The sequence below is a fragment of the Triticum aestivum genome, chromosome 2B (genome assembly GCF_018294505.1).
Source record: "Triticum aestivum cultivar Chinese Spring chromosome 2B, IWGSC CS RefSeq v2.1, whole genome shotgun sequence".
In the NCBI taxonomy this organism is placed as follows: Eukaryota; Viridiplantae; Streptophyta; class Magnoliopsida; order Poales; family Poaceae; genus Triticum; species Triticum aestivum.
Genome location: NC_057798.1, coordinates 807,424,225 through 807,439,209, shown reverse-complemented (window position 1 = coordinate 807,439,209; position 14,985 = coordinate 807,424,225). Strand labels below are relative to the sequence as shown.

General features: G+C 43.5%; 1 pseudogene; it reads right to left on the bottom strand.

Moving 5' to 3' along the window:
• Positions 1-5,497: 5,497 nt before the first annotated feature.
• Positions 5,498-11,537, bottom strand: LOC123039747 (disease resistance protein RGA5-like; annotated as a pseudogene).
• Positions 11,538-14,985: the final 3,448 nt, after the last annotated feature.

Genomic DNA, 14,985 nt, shown 5'->3' with positions numbered 1-14,985 from the left:
TGATATATGACATGCAAGTTACACAAAGCACACCATCAAATTTCCTACGTGGAAGGAGCTTCTAGTGATATAATTTTCACATTATACATCTCATAATTATTAATCTTATCAATAGTCAATAGCAACCTCGAAAAATGTATTAGTCCCTATATATATGAAAGGAGGGAGTATGTCTCCATCAATTCCATGCTATGCATCTTGCTATACTAATATGCAGGGACAAGTGTTATGATGACTCTAGTTCGGATGAATTTGATGCTAGTGAACTTGAAGTGCAGGAATATTCCTCTCAAATTGAGGATGACACTTATCATAAGTCGATAGGCATCTTATTTGATGTGTATTATGCTAGCAATGGTCACGAACTAGAGGAGGCGGACGCTTTGATTTACCTCCTTTAATGTTTTGTTTTACTTCCTTGAACGATTTCCTTACACCTGGGACATTATTAAAGATTGGTGAATTGCCCACTCCGAAAGACTAATATTATGAATTGTTTGCCTACATCGGTAGCCAAACGTAATCTAGGTTCATATATTGATCTCTAACCCACTCGATACAGATATATAAGTAGACATGTTCACCATGCTCGGTGCATCAATTCTTGTTTGAGAGTGAGGACTGATTTACTTTCGAGATACCGATGCACCGTAAGCGGGTACGGCTCCGACTAAACTTTGCTCCGAGGTGCGCCAAACTGCAGTCAGAGATAAAATAATTACACCGTGGGTCGATATCCCTTGGGATCCAGGTAGATGAATAGAGCATGGATCCTGACTACTCCCTCCATTCCTAAATATTTGTCTTTCTAGAGATTTTAACAAGTTACTACATACGAAGCAAAATGAGTGAATCTACACTCTAAAATATATCTATATACATCCGTATGTGGTAGTCCATTTGAGATCTTTAAAAAGACAAATATTTAGGAACGGAGAGGGGATATGACTATAAAGAAAGCGCTTCCTGAGAGGCAACTCAAAAGTTAGTAGGTGTCTTTCTTAGATTTGTGTATTGAGTTTAGTTCGCATTCGTGCTTGCATGGGCACTTTTATTTTTGCATGGATTGCCATTGGATTTAGTTTGGGACTAATCTTGGAAAGGTAAAACTTATTAGTCGCTAAAAAATAGATATGTGGTACGAAGAGTCGGTAAAACTTCTCAACATATATGCTCCATTAGGATATTAAAATTATAGTGCATGTCCTTAGACTTTTTTGGAGGTAAGTGTTTTTGCAGAAGACGACGAGTGGTAACCAATCACTGTTAGGACCAGACGAAAAATCCGTCGACAGAGTGATACGTAGCCAAGACAGTAACACATATCCTACTTTAGCTCCACTCTCACCAATGCATATGATTACTCTCGAATATTTAAGATGATAGTGAGGGTCGTGTATTTAGCTCCACTCCCACACATATCTTACTTTAGCTCCACTCTCACAGATCCTACCTGCCAGCAACAGCGTTGGGGAGCAGCAGCGCATTATTTATTATTTTACTCTGCACATTGTGTACACAACTGTTATGCTCCATGGCAGTGGCCATTTCAATTTTGAAGGAGGCTGACACACTGACCGGCCGGATGAGCAAAGGAGAAGTAGGTGCGAGTGCGAGTGCATAGATGCGAGTGCTAAGGCATAGGCATAGACGGCTGTTCCGTGTTGTCCACCATCCACTTGTGAAGTGTATCCAGAGTTTTCTTCTCCGTGTGCACGATGACTTCTGAAGAGACCCGACGCTGTGCTTGCAGGTGGGAACATGACCGACCGTGTCGACGGATTTGTGAGAGTGGAGCTAAAGTAAGATACTATGTGTGAGAGTGGAGCTAAAGTAAAGATATGCATACGATTATTATGATGATCCGCTTACTATGGCAGTTAATTAGAGCGCACGATTTCATAGATATCATGGCAGTCAAATCTACTCCCTCGGTAAACAAATACTATAAGGCGTTTTAGATCACTAAAGTAGTGACCTAAAACATCTTATAATTTTGTTTGTTGGTGTCGTTTTAGATCATTTTGTTTGTTGGTGTCGTTTTATAGGTGTTGATGGTATTGTGCAGATAAGCAGAAGGTCGGCAGTGCAACGGATCCACCCCTTCAATGTAGAAACTGCACAACAGCCCTCCGCAACACTCACAGCAGCAACAAAAATTTACATAGACCAGGGCCGCCCCTTTTCACACATGCGTCGACCAGACAACTTCACCACGTTCCGTCAGTGCACATTATACCACTGCCGACATGAGATGCAAAGAACCACACTCACGCCATGCATACCTATAAGTGGCCCAACATCCCACCACGACCGGACCACCAACTTTACAGCCATGCCCCAAGTAGTGACCCCATGCCCAATGGACCACATGGCTCCCATCCATTTGAGGTAGCTTAGTACTTGTAGTGATACCGCACTTGGCCACACCGTGTCATTGTTACGATAACTTATAAATCACATGTAAATAGTCCAACCAGAATTTTATTCTCTAGCTGTTTTATCAAGAGGATCATTGTTGAACTAGCAAAATAGAGTGGATACACATTTTACAATATCAGCAACAAAAAACGTTTTTATAGAGGGTGCTTTTATTGACTCATATCATTGCATCAAGGGGACACAATCAAAACAATTCACATCCGGCCTATTAAGATTCACAGAGCCAACAGAATCACAATCAAAACAAGTTCACATTTGCAGACTATGCCGCCATTCATGTTGGTTAAAAACATCCTTCGTCGTCGGTTCCAACCAAGTACCCACCTCCTCAAAGAGTTGTTGGTGTTCCTGTCGTTGAAGAATAGAACACGAATGGAATCTGTGCTTACACTGGTAGATAACATCTAGTGGGTATGAGTTTTTGTGATAAAAAACCATATCATTTATACGTAGTCATGACGACCAAACAAAAGCTGCCACTCCCACCATTAAAATTACACTAAACGTGTTTGCATATAGTCAACGACTAAACATGTTTGAGACACCTGTGGATACAAGTTAGACGTGGATGTAGGGGTGGAGAGGGATGCAGTGCGGCTAAGGGTGTGTTTGGTAGCCCTCCCCAAAAGCAAATCCCCTGACCCCCATCATGCTGAAAGCTTCCCTAGAAAACTACGAATACATTTGAATCTTTAGGATATGACATCTTCTCAATTGCATCAACCTTGGCTTTGTCCACCTCAATGCCTCTTTTAGAAATTTTATGGCCCAAGACAATACCTTTCGTTAACCATAAAGTGACACTCTCCCAATTCAAGACAAGATTTGTTTGTTCGCGTCTCTGCAAAACTTGATCAAGATTGCGTAAACAATCATCAAAAGACTTCCCATAAACAGAAAAGACATCCATGAAAACCTCAACAATCTTTTCACAAACATCAGAGAATATAGCAGTCATACATCTTTGAAAGGTACCAGGTGCATTACATGAACCGAAAGGCATACGTCTATAAGCATAAGTTCCAAAAGGACAAGTAAAAGTGGTATTTTCTTGATCAGGTTGTGAAACATGTATTTGTGAAAAACCAGAATATCCATTAAGAAAGCAAAAAATGTATGTGCTTAGATAATCTTTCTAACATTTGATCAATAAAAGATAGAGGCTAATGATCTTTTCTAGTTGCTTTGTTTAATTTTCTATAATCAATTACCATCCTATAGCCTGTGACTATTCTTTGTGGAATGAGCTCATTCTTATCATTAGGAACAACAGTAATACCTCCCTTCTTAGGGACACAATGAACAGGACTTACTCATCTACTATCAGCTATAGGATAGATTATACCTTCTTCCAGAAGATTCAATATTTCTGGTCTTACCACTTCTTTCATATTCGGATTTAACTGACGTTGGTGATCAACAACGGGTTTAGCATCAGGTTCCACATTAATCTTGTGCTAATATAGAGTGGGACTAATGCCCCTAAGATCATCAAGAGTATATCCAATAGCAGCTTTGTGCTTCCTTACAACTTTCAATAATCTTTCTTCTTCATATTCCGAAATGTTAGCACTAATAATAACAGGATATATCTTTTTCTCATCAAGATAAGCATATTTCAAAGTGTCTGAAAATTGTTTTAATTCAAACACAGGATCACCTATAGGTGGAGGAGGACCTCCTGGAGTTTGAATAGGCAAATTGTGTTTAAGCAGAGGTTTTTGTTCAAAAAAGATTCTATCTATTTCATTTCTTTCACACATATGCAAATCATTTTCATGGTCTAGCAAATATTGTTCGAAAGTATCAGTAGGAGGCACAACAATAGAATCAAGACCAAAAATTTCATCCTTACTAGGCAAATCTTTCTTATGAGGTTGTCTACTAAACTTGGAAAAATTAAATTAAATTCATCGAGATGTCATCGTTGTCCGAACCAATAAAGGATCTAAGGCTTTCGCCAGGCGCACACGAATGAGCATGTGGCAACAGCTCCCCAATGACCCTTCAAGAAGGGAAACGGCGCCCAAAGGCGTCGCCGTCATCGTTGCCGACAAGGTCGGCACAAGGCTTTCGCCTGAAGGATCCCCAACCTGGTTGTCTCCGTAGATGTCAGCGCTTGATTCCAACAACACAAGACCACCCCATCCCCATGCTAGTCACGGCGACCATCCCTGCCAGGTCCAGCAAGAAGCTCCGAAGACACGGCCGCTCACCTCGAGCATCCGTACAAAAAGGAGTTAGAGCAACCTTAGCTGCCATCAGCACCAAACCTCCCACAACCGGCCACACACCTCCACCACCGCCACATCATGCCCCGCCGGCAGCATCCACTACCGCCCCCCGGCCGTGGCCACGGAAGACCGCCGCCCGAGCCAGCTGCTACGACAGGAAAGGCCGGATCTGGACGCAGTGAAGCTTCACAGACCAAGCAGAGCAGCTCACCTTTGCCACCTCGCTGTCCATGCCACCACGCCGCACCACCCAGCATCTCCGCCCCGCCATCATCCTCCGGACACGGCCACCGGGAGCACCAGCAGAACGAGTGAGCCGCTGCTCAAGGGGAGCCAGATCTGGGCATGGAGCACCCCCAGATCGAAGCGGCTGACCTGGACCACCGCCGCCCACGCCACCGCTCCGCTCGCGCGGCCTCCAAGCACCACCGCCGTCAGCGCGCCCCAGGCCGCACGCAAGCCCCTGCCGCCAGTGGAGCGCCCCGCGCCGCGCCATCCGAGCGAGAGGAGGAGATCCGTTCCCGCCGCCGCCGGTGCCGCGCGGGATTTTCTCGGCAACGCCCTCCGGCGGCGGCGGGAGGAGGAGGAGGAAGAGAGGGGGACTGCTGCGGTGGCGGCTAGGGTTCCTCCCGGGTCGCCCACGGGAGCGACATGGGAGGGGAGGGGGGGGGGGAGAAGAGTGCAAATAGAGTTTTCAGATAAGAAATGCAAATCAAGTGAAGTACAGTAGTAAATAGTATTAAGCTACTTATTTGGCATGAAAGTGAAATTAAATAGTTCATCATGAGCTAGTTAGCTTTCAAGCAGTAAAACTGAGGAGCTTAGAAATTGAATGGTTCCTGAACCGAGGAAAGCAAGAACGGAATAGAGGATACAGAATTTGATTTTACAAGAACAAAAAAATAAGGGCAGCCCGGTGCACATAGACTCGAACCCGTGACCAGGCAACAACTTTACCGCTGCGCCAAGTCTTCCCTTTTTAATTTTACAAGAATGTAGACAAGTATTCAACACAAGAATAGGGAATGGAAATAGGTCCGTTGAGTTCGACGCACACCAGGAAAACCCTCTAGTTACATTCTTCAGGAACATAACCTAAGGGACAAAAAACCTGGCACGCCGCCAAACTATAGCCTTGTTACACACTGAACAAACCAGATGGTTCACCAAATGAACAGTACAGGCAGAAGCACACAGAACTTCTTCTGGATGACATAGAAGGAACATAAACTGAACATGCAGAAGTGCTTGGAAGATGGCGGTATGTGCGATAGAGTCGTTGCCGATGGAACCACCTCCTGCTAGCTGAAATCAAAGGCAGACACAGAATCACATGCAGTTCATATTGTGTCTTCTTGACGGTGTGGTGAAGTAAACAGACAGTGGAGGGCTAAAGAGAAAACAACTAGACAGAATGGTACCTGGACATAGGATTTTGTTCATCGCTTGGCTCGACTTGGTCTGAAATTGAAAGAAGTCATTGTTAGACAAGGCAAAAGAAACAGGGGACTGGATTAAATGCAGAAACAGGAGTACCTCTCCATCATGTCGGTATTTATCGGCACGAAGGGTGGGACTTTTGGGATGGCCCTCCGCCACACGCCTCAGTGCCTCCACGGCTTGAGAAAAATGCTCAGGTTTGAGTTTATCACCGAGAAGGTCAATTCTGACTTGCCGTAGCGAAGGAAGATTCCCTATGCTCAAATCAAAATCACGACTAATAATGTCCTTCACTTGGACACCAAAGCGAAGGCGCTGAACCATGGGCATGGCTCCTTGTTGGAACGTTGGGTTCACCAGTACAATTCTGTGGAAAAGGCATACTCTCGCCTCCGGGAAAGCACCGGCGCTAAGCACTAGCTTCTCCACCACTACTGGGGCATAGCCTGTGTTAAGGGAGACATAACGGAGAGCCAACAGCATCCCAAGTATCTGGATATCTCCGGATCGCACTTCATTGGCAGTTAGATCAAGGTAGGAGAGTAGAGGCAGAGACGAAGAACAAATCCATGTAGGCAAGCTCCAGAAACATCCGTACAATCTAAGTCTTTGTAGGTTTTGTGACGGCACCCAGGCCGTCATAAAGTTCTCAAACCAACGACCAGTAACGGAGATCTCCAGGCTCTCGAGTTTGTGTAGCTTGGCTAGGGATCCAACCAAAGCTTTACTAGCTTCAACAGCTCCCTCACTATTATCTGAATCCAATCTAAAGGCGAGCTCTCTTAACCTGCACAGATGGCCCAGCTCTTTTGCGGTTTCTTCAGAAAGAAAGCCCGTATTTTGCCCCATCAGCTGTTCAAGGCATGTCAGGTTGCAGAACCCTTTTGGTAGTGACATATCTGAATCAAGGATTAGGCACACCAACTGCCTCAGCTGAACAACACTGGACGGTAATTCTTTTGAATTGGTCAATTGCAAGTCTAGTGTCTGCAAAAACTGTAGCTTTCCTATTTCCATAGGGAGCTTGCCAACCTTTGTGCACCTTAACCCCAGATATCTCAAATGTAACATGTTCTCAACATGCCTAAGGTCAACACCAGGATTTTTTCGAAGATCACAACCTTCCAGATCCAATACACGTAAAACTTGAAATATGGAAAGAGGAGGGATCATACTAATAGCGGTTCTAAAAGCTGTGAAAGACCTCACTTGTCGCATGCTTGTGGTAGCCATCTGAGCGGTGGTGAGATCTGTCATGCTCTTCTGGATGGACAATCTGCGGAATTTCTTTTCCAAAGGTGTGTCTCCCTTGATAACATCCAATATAGTAACAAAATTTTCTTCGCTTGATAATTCGCACATAAGATCAAGCATTATATCATGGACACAGCAAGCTTCAACCCTACCATTCAAATGTATGGTTATCGGCATGATCATGTTCCTGTTTATTAGCTCACTGAAGTAACTATCTCCAAGCTCTAGTAGGCTAGTTTCATCTTCTACTTGGATAAAACCTTCAGAAATCCATCTCCTTACCAATCGATCTCTGCTAATTTGATGATCTTCTGGAAAGATACTTACATATAAAAAGCAAGTCTTCAAATAAGAAGGGAGATCATAAAAGCTCAATAATAGTATCCTCTTCATTTCCTTCACATGGTCATCACATTTTTTAAGTCCATGGCCAATAGATTTGAGCAAAGCATACCACTCGTCAATTTGGTTAATCCTCTGATTATTAGCTAAATAACTAGCCAGACTAATGATGGCTAATGGCACCCCAGCACATTTCTTCAAGATCTTTCTAGATACATGCTCCAATCTAGAAGGACACATCTCGCTTGGAAATATTCTTCTATATAAAAGTTTTTGGGAGTCATCATCAGAGAGAGGTTCCATCTTATGAATCATATCATCTTTATAAGAGCAACATTCCTTAGAGACCTCGACATGGCGGGTTGTAGCGATTATTATACTGCCACACTCATTGTCCTTAAGAGCATATCTGATTGTTTTCCATGCTTCTGTATCCCATAAATCATCGATAATTATAAAGTACCTATGCACATGGCAATGAGAGAGCTAGAGATTAGCAAAACAAAACATGTTTTTTTATCGAAAACATGAAAAAAATGTCAACTACGTCAATAATCCAAAGAGTTACTATCCTTAGCACTTGAGCAGTGGGTGTGTTCCATTCTTGGATTTTAATGTTTGAAATTTGATGGCTTGGTGTTTGAGAAAGGGGGCACTTCCAATTGTACTATCACCAGTACACAAATGCAAATCGAGGCACCACAGCCCCATGGAACGGTGTGCACGCAACAACATTTAATGCATGCATGCACTTCGATTAGAATAAGAAAACCATGTCGATCTGATAATTATACCTCTCCAGTAAAACAATTTGACCTAGTGCACCAGGGCGATAAATTTACTCTCATCACAAAGATATCAACTGCTCCTACAAAAGATGCCAAAGTAACCGCCTTCCTGAGCATCAGAGCGATTTTCACCATCCGAACTCGTCAATGTCATACATTTTTACAGTAAACGGTGATTCCCAGGCCGTTTACTCCTGTCTCACATCTGCGCATCTTTGCAAGGTGGATGCAAGGTGGGACTCATTATCTATGGGGTCCTATACCTGAGAGGATCGTAGTTGTGTGCAGCGAACAATGAAGGATTTCTTGCTGGAAGACTCCTTCATGGCCGAGTTTGGGTCCTTCATGTCCGAGTCCGACTCCTCCATGTAAGGCAAGATGTAGAGGTGCAATCTTTAATCTCACCCAGAAGTGGAGATGATGTGAGACCAACTTATATAGTGGAGTCTCCCACTCCACTTAATGATGGGCATGAGGATAGAAAGAGAACATCACATGGGCGTGCTTGCCTCACCTCGTCGGGCCTGGCCAGCCAACCGTGCTCGGGCACGGGCCAGGGCTGGGCCTCAATGGCAGACTCCTACATGACCGAGTCTGAGTTCTCCATGGCTGATTCCGACTCCTCGATGGCCGGCCAGGCTCGGGCATGGTCCAGGGCTGGGCCTTGATGGAAGACTCTGCCATGGGTGAGTCCGAGTTCTCCTTGACCGAGTCCGACTCTTCCATTGACTATTTAGACTTCCTTGATAGTAGACTCCTTCGCTGAGTCTGGGTCTTTCATGGCTGAGTCTTCCATATGTATTGCAACAGGTGGAGGTGCAATCTTTAGTCCCACCAAGAATTGTAGGTGGTGTGGGACCAACTTATAAAGAGAAGAAAAAGGGAACGCCACGCGCAGGCGCTCGCCGATTCTAACTTCCTCGATGGCGGACTCCTCCATGGCCTAGTCCGGCTCCTCCATGTCAGACTCTTCCAAGGACTCTACTTCACCGCGTCACACCATCAACGACCAACTCCCCTAGCCTGAATCTGACTCCTCCATAGCCGAGGCCAAGATCTCCGTGGCTGCCGGACATGGGGAAAACAAAAGGGATCCGCCGCAGCCGGCCGTAGACTAGTGTATTTTTTTTTTTGCGCCATGGTGGGCGCAATCCCACTACAAGAGGAGCTTAAGAGTAATGCTACACGTACAAACGAGTTACAAGGTTTTACAAAGAGATTTAATTTGATTGGTCAATAGATGGGGAGGCGGTCCACCCCCCTGAAAATCAGGGGGGCAAGTTTGTGATTGGTTAGTAGATGAAAAAAATCCTAGTCAGCGTCTAATTGCGTGTAACTCTTTGTATGAATACAAAAGGTGCCTTTGAAACTGCTAGGATTTATGTCCTTACAATAAATATGTCGAGAAATATAATAAAGTTGAAAGGCATATTTTGATGATACTAGTATAATATAGACTTAAAAAGGTTGTCCATTCAGAAATCACCACTTACACATAGTATAAGGTTGTGAAATATCTAGTATATACTATTAAAGTAACATTGTTTCTAGAGTTGGGATTTTGCAAAGTTAACGTATGGTCAATTTTTAATCTAACAATAATGGTGGATATTTGATCTGTTAGTTAGTTGTAAAGTGAGTACAGACTAAAACAGAAAAAAAAAGTAGGTTAATGAATGGAGAAGATAGTCTATCAAATACAGTCACAAATTAGGGTGTAGATTTTCCATAGAAAGAACATTTCATATTTTATACCAAGAAAAGAAAATTGTGAGAAGGAATGAAATGTAAGAGACCATATGCTGGACGGTTTAGGGAAAGAAAAGACATATACATAATTTAGTTCTGAAGTAAAGAGACTAGATGTCGTACACTTGAACATGACAAGGAGACCCACCGCTAGCAAGAAGAAGGTAGGTATAGTGAAAAATACAAGTAGGCGTGGGAACGTAGGCATGTACAATGAGGAATGCATGAAAAATAAGGTGACATGATTTTTAGAGTGGTGATGTTTTCCTTATCTAATGAACTAAAACAAGTTTAAAAAATCAATATCAGTTCTTTTCTGTAAATTAGTTATATATTATATTTGTTGTCTTTTTTACTTACCAATTCGTCAGGATTGACGCTATGGATGCTGCTTAGATGTACTTTTATCTGCAGCAATATAAATGACATGGCGTACCTTTTATGGCAAAGCAAATCTCGGATCACAATGATGAGCTGCTCTACATCCAAATTTGCTGCATTTAGACTAGTATGTCTTCTGTTGTCAAGTATAAAGAGAAGATTACTTAATACTTTCTTGATGTCAGGATTCCGAGACACGCACACAAAAGCTTTGCAATCAAAATTGTTTGGAAGGGTATCATATACTTCTCTTGCAAGTGTAGTTTTGCCCAATCCTCCAAATCCAACAATAGAAAGTATCCTGAGTTACTCATTGGACACAGGGCCCCCCCTCACTGATCTTCTTGATAATATCGTCCCTTGCTTTTTCTATGCCAATGATATTCTTCTTATCTCCATAGAGAACCTCCCAATGAGGGTCCACAGTAGTCCTTGTGGCTGGAGGTAGATTAGCAAAACTAACCATTTCACTAACCATTTTATGTCGTGGGGCGACATCTTGCAATTGTTCATGGATTTCATTGATTGCTTTGGAAATCTGATGTTTAGCCTTGCCCTTTTTAAACAGGTTCTTGAAGCTGGTCACGGGCTTCTTGAAGTTGGACTGGTCGACATTGGGCTCACAGCTCTCAACATGAACCAGGAGAGAGTCAACGACATCCTCCATGTCGTAAGACAGTTCCCTAACATCATTAGCCCAAAACTTGATCTGATCGTCGAGCTCATCCCGCAGCACCTCTGCCACCTTGCCAAGAGCAGCGCGCACAATTGTCAGCTGGGCAGAGAAGGACCTGACCTTTTTCTTTACTCCCTTCTGTAGCTTGTTTTCGAAAAGGCCCTTCTGTAGCTTGTACTCGCCCTTGATAACCTCGCCCAGTTTCAGGAGGAGGGAGCCTATGGCCCCCATTGCGAGATCCATGGCTCACTCAATCCAGTTTTATTGATGGTCACCGGGCAGAGGCTACCATCTCTTGATCTCTTGCACTATCAATAGGGAGTTGTTTGCTGTCAACGTTCATTTTTGGTGTAACCATTGAGTATTTTCAAAACCTGACTGGGTGTAACTTGATTCTAAATTTAAATAAAATGTGAATTTCATCGAAGAAATCCTGGTCAATCAACTTAAGCTATATGGCAATTTTATTTATTGTAATGTATAGACATGCTTTCATAGTGAATATAATGTACTCCCTATGTCTGGGTTTACGAGGCTCATTTGCTTTCTCTTCAGACAAACATTTATATGTCTGACTACGTTTATCAAGAGAAATATCAACATCCACAGTATTTATATGAAGCTGTGGATGTTAATATTTTTCTCGGTAAAGTTGGTCAAATTTGAACAAGTTTGACTCAAGACAAGCCAAATGATCCCTCTAAACCTGAACAGAGGGAATATGCAGCAACCATACTGTTCATCCTTTCATTCTCAAATTGATTGTTAAGCTCGAAAGAGAGTAAAATTGATGAACCTCCCTGGTCTAACATAACAGTAGGAGTTGTTAAACTTTTACTAGTGCAATGCTTCTGTTTTGGTGAAGTGAATTTTAAAATGTATTCACTTTGTTTCACAGGGAGGGCGCAGGGGTGTAATAATATAGATACATCAAGTTCCATCTATCTCAGTTAATCTATTTGTTCATTTTCCTTTCAACTTACGAGCTTAACAGTAATCATATGAGTGAAGCTCAGTGGAGTGCTCTCAATGCACTATTGTTTCGAATCGGTGACCAATTCAAGGGACATCGCTCTTGTCCTTGCAACCAACCAACTCGGTGATCTTGATGCTGCTATTACTGACCAAATTGATGAAGTTATCAAGTTTCCCCTACTTGGGGAAGCGACGCGATTTCAGCTGTTTAGTGTGGTGGTTGAATACAAGATTGCCGAGCATCAGCAGCGCATGAAGCTTGCTTCGGAGGCTGCAACTCTAGCAGTGTTTTAGAGTTATCTGGAAGTCACATTGTTTCAGATCGATTGAGGTATGGTACTGAGATATAATCGACTCCCACCTATTTTGGTAGCACCTGTGATTTTGCATTACAGTGGGAACAGAAAATCTTGTGTGTCACAGGCTGGTTCAGTCCTTTTTTTCCTATACAAACATGTAAATCTTTGGCTTGCCCTCTGATTCCTTCCAAATAAATGTCATGGAAATCTTGCATACGTATATGTTTGCTGGATTACATGTTTGCTGAACCTTACTGTAGTAGTGGTGGCATATATGTTTGTAAATACTTAGTAATTAGTAAACCACTTATCTTCCTAGCAAGCTTATATTTTTTTGAAGATATGCTTCCTGGGATAAAATCAGAGATAAAATCAAGAGACAGTTTGTGTCCAGCCCCCTTCCTGGGAGCCTTCCATTTTTACAGTCTATTCTTTCATGTTGCATGTATGTATTTGTTTATCTATCAAAAGACTTGAGCTTTTTCTCATACAAACATGTAATGAGAGGAGACGTTGGTTTTTCATGAATGGAACTTAGGCTTGCCCTCTGATTCCAACCAAACAAACACCAAGGAAAATCTTGGTTCAGTTTAAGTACACACCTTCGTTGATGTAAAAGCATGCATATTCATGGATTTTCTAACTGCTCACTTGTTTGATCCGTGCAGCACCCTCTCCTCCAACATAGTCAGCAACTTCCGCTCCTCTCCAACCGCAGGCAGGCATTCTCGTCTCTCCCAGAACAAGACGATGCCCGGCAACCCAGGAAGGAACCGCGTCTCTTCTCCGACCCTGACGCCATGGCACGAGATGCAGCACAGGAGGCCTCTGGATCCGGGATGAGCGTGGCGGTGCTCCTTTGCTTCCTCCACCTCCGTATCCGAGCTCGCCTTCTTCTGTCGACCCGCACCTGTCGATTCCAAGCAGCAAGCAGGCAAGGTTGACGATGACAAAAGGCCCCTTCCGTGCAGGTAGCGACTCCCTCTTCCCGCTCACTTGCTAATAATCTCCTTCATTTAGCCACAAGCTGCTGCTGCTTGCTGTATGCACTTGTCAAAATGAATGAATGCCTTCCAACTTGACTCTTCTAGTTTAATGCATTTCATAGTGCTGTATGGGTGCTCTGATGATGTGAAAATCATCTCAATTTTTTACTTCTGCACCTAAGTATGGATGGTTGCAGACCGACCGATCGATCTTGGTTGCCTGCCAACCATCGGTTACTAGTACACACCTTCATGGATGGATGGATGTCCTGTTTATGTTTATGAAAGCCAAATAATTAGCCACGGTTTGTTTGCTATCGGGATTTTTGTCAAAGTTAGTTGGCCAGAAAGGGTCCTAGGAAAAGCAGGATCAAGCCCCCGTTGCTTGTATCAGCGAGGAGACCTAATTTTCTCTCAGGTTCCACCTACATTGGAGACGTACACTTATACTTAATTGAGAACAAGTCGGTTTTGCTCATTCCCTGCCAACCGAGCAGGGGCATAATTAAGCAGGTTCACTTGAAGTACACACCTTTGTTGATGCAAAAACAGGGAAACGTACATGCATATTCATGGATTTTCTAACTAACAAGTAGCCTGATCCTTCCATCTCAAGGATTTATTTGTATCAGTATTCACTTGAAGCACACACCTTCATCCTTCATTGATGTAAAACCAGGGAAACGTGTACATGCATATTCATGGATTTTCTAACTAACAATTAGCCTGATCGTCTCTCCCAGACCAGTATGAGGTGGGTGCGTGCGCTTCTTCTCGACTCGGGAGGGAACCGCGTCTCTGCTTCGACCCCGACGCCATGGCGACCAAAGGAGGCCGCCTGATCTGGGACGAGCGTGGCGGTGCTCCTCTGCTTCCTGCACCTCCGGACCCGTGCTCTTTCCCAAGCTCTGTCAATCTGCTCGATTTACTTCTTGGATTCCAAGCAGCAGGCAGGCAGGCCAGGATGACGACGACACAAGCTCCCTGCTTCCTGCATGCCGGCAATAGATGGCTCCCTTCCCATCCCCGTGGGTAGCACCTACCTCCCCATCTCCCTCTCCCTCTTACCACTTAGCCACAAGCTGCTGCTGCTTGCTGCATACACTTGTTGAATGAATGAATGCCTCCCAACTTGGGTCTTCTAGTTAAATACATTTCAATAGTGCTCTATGAGTGATGTGATGATGCGAATATTTCCTCAGTTTCTTCATTTTTACTGTGCACCTAAGTATGAATGGATGCAGATCCACCCACCGCCGGTTACTAGTACACACGTTCTTACAGATGGAGTATACAGCAACCACACTGTTCATCCTTTCATTCTACTATTGAGTGTTAAGGTTGAAAGAGATTAACAGTAGGAGTTGTTAACCTTTTACTAGTGGGATACTTCTGTTTTGAAGTTAATTTTAAAATTTA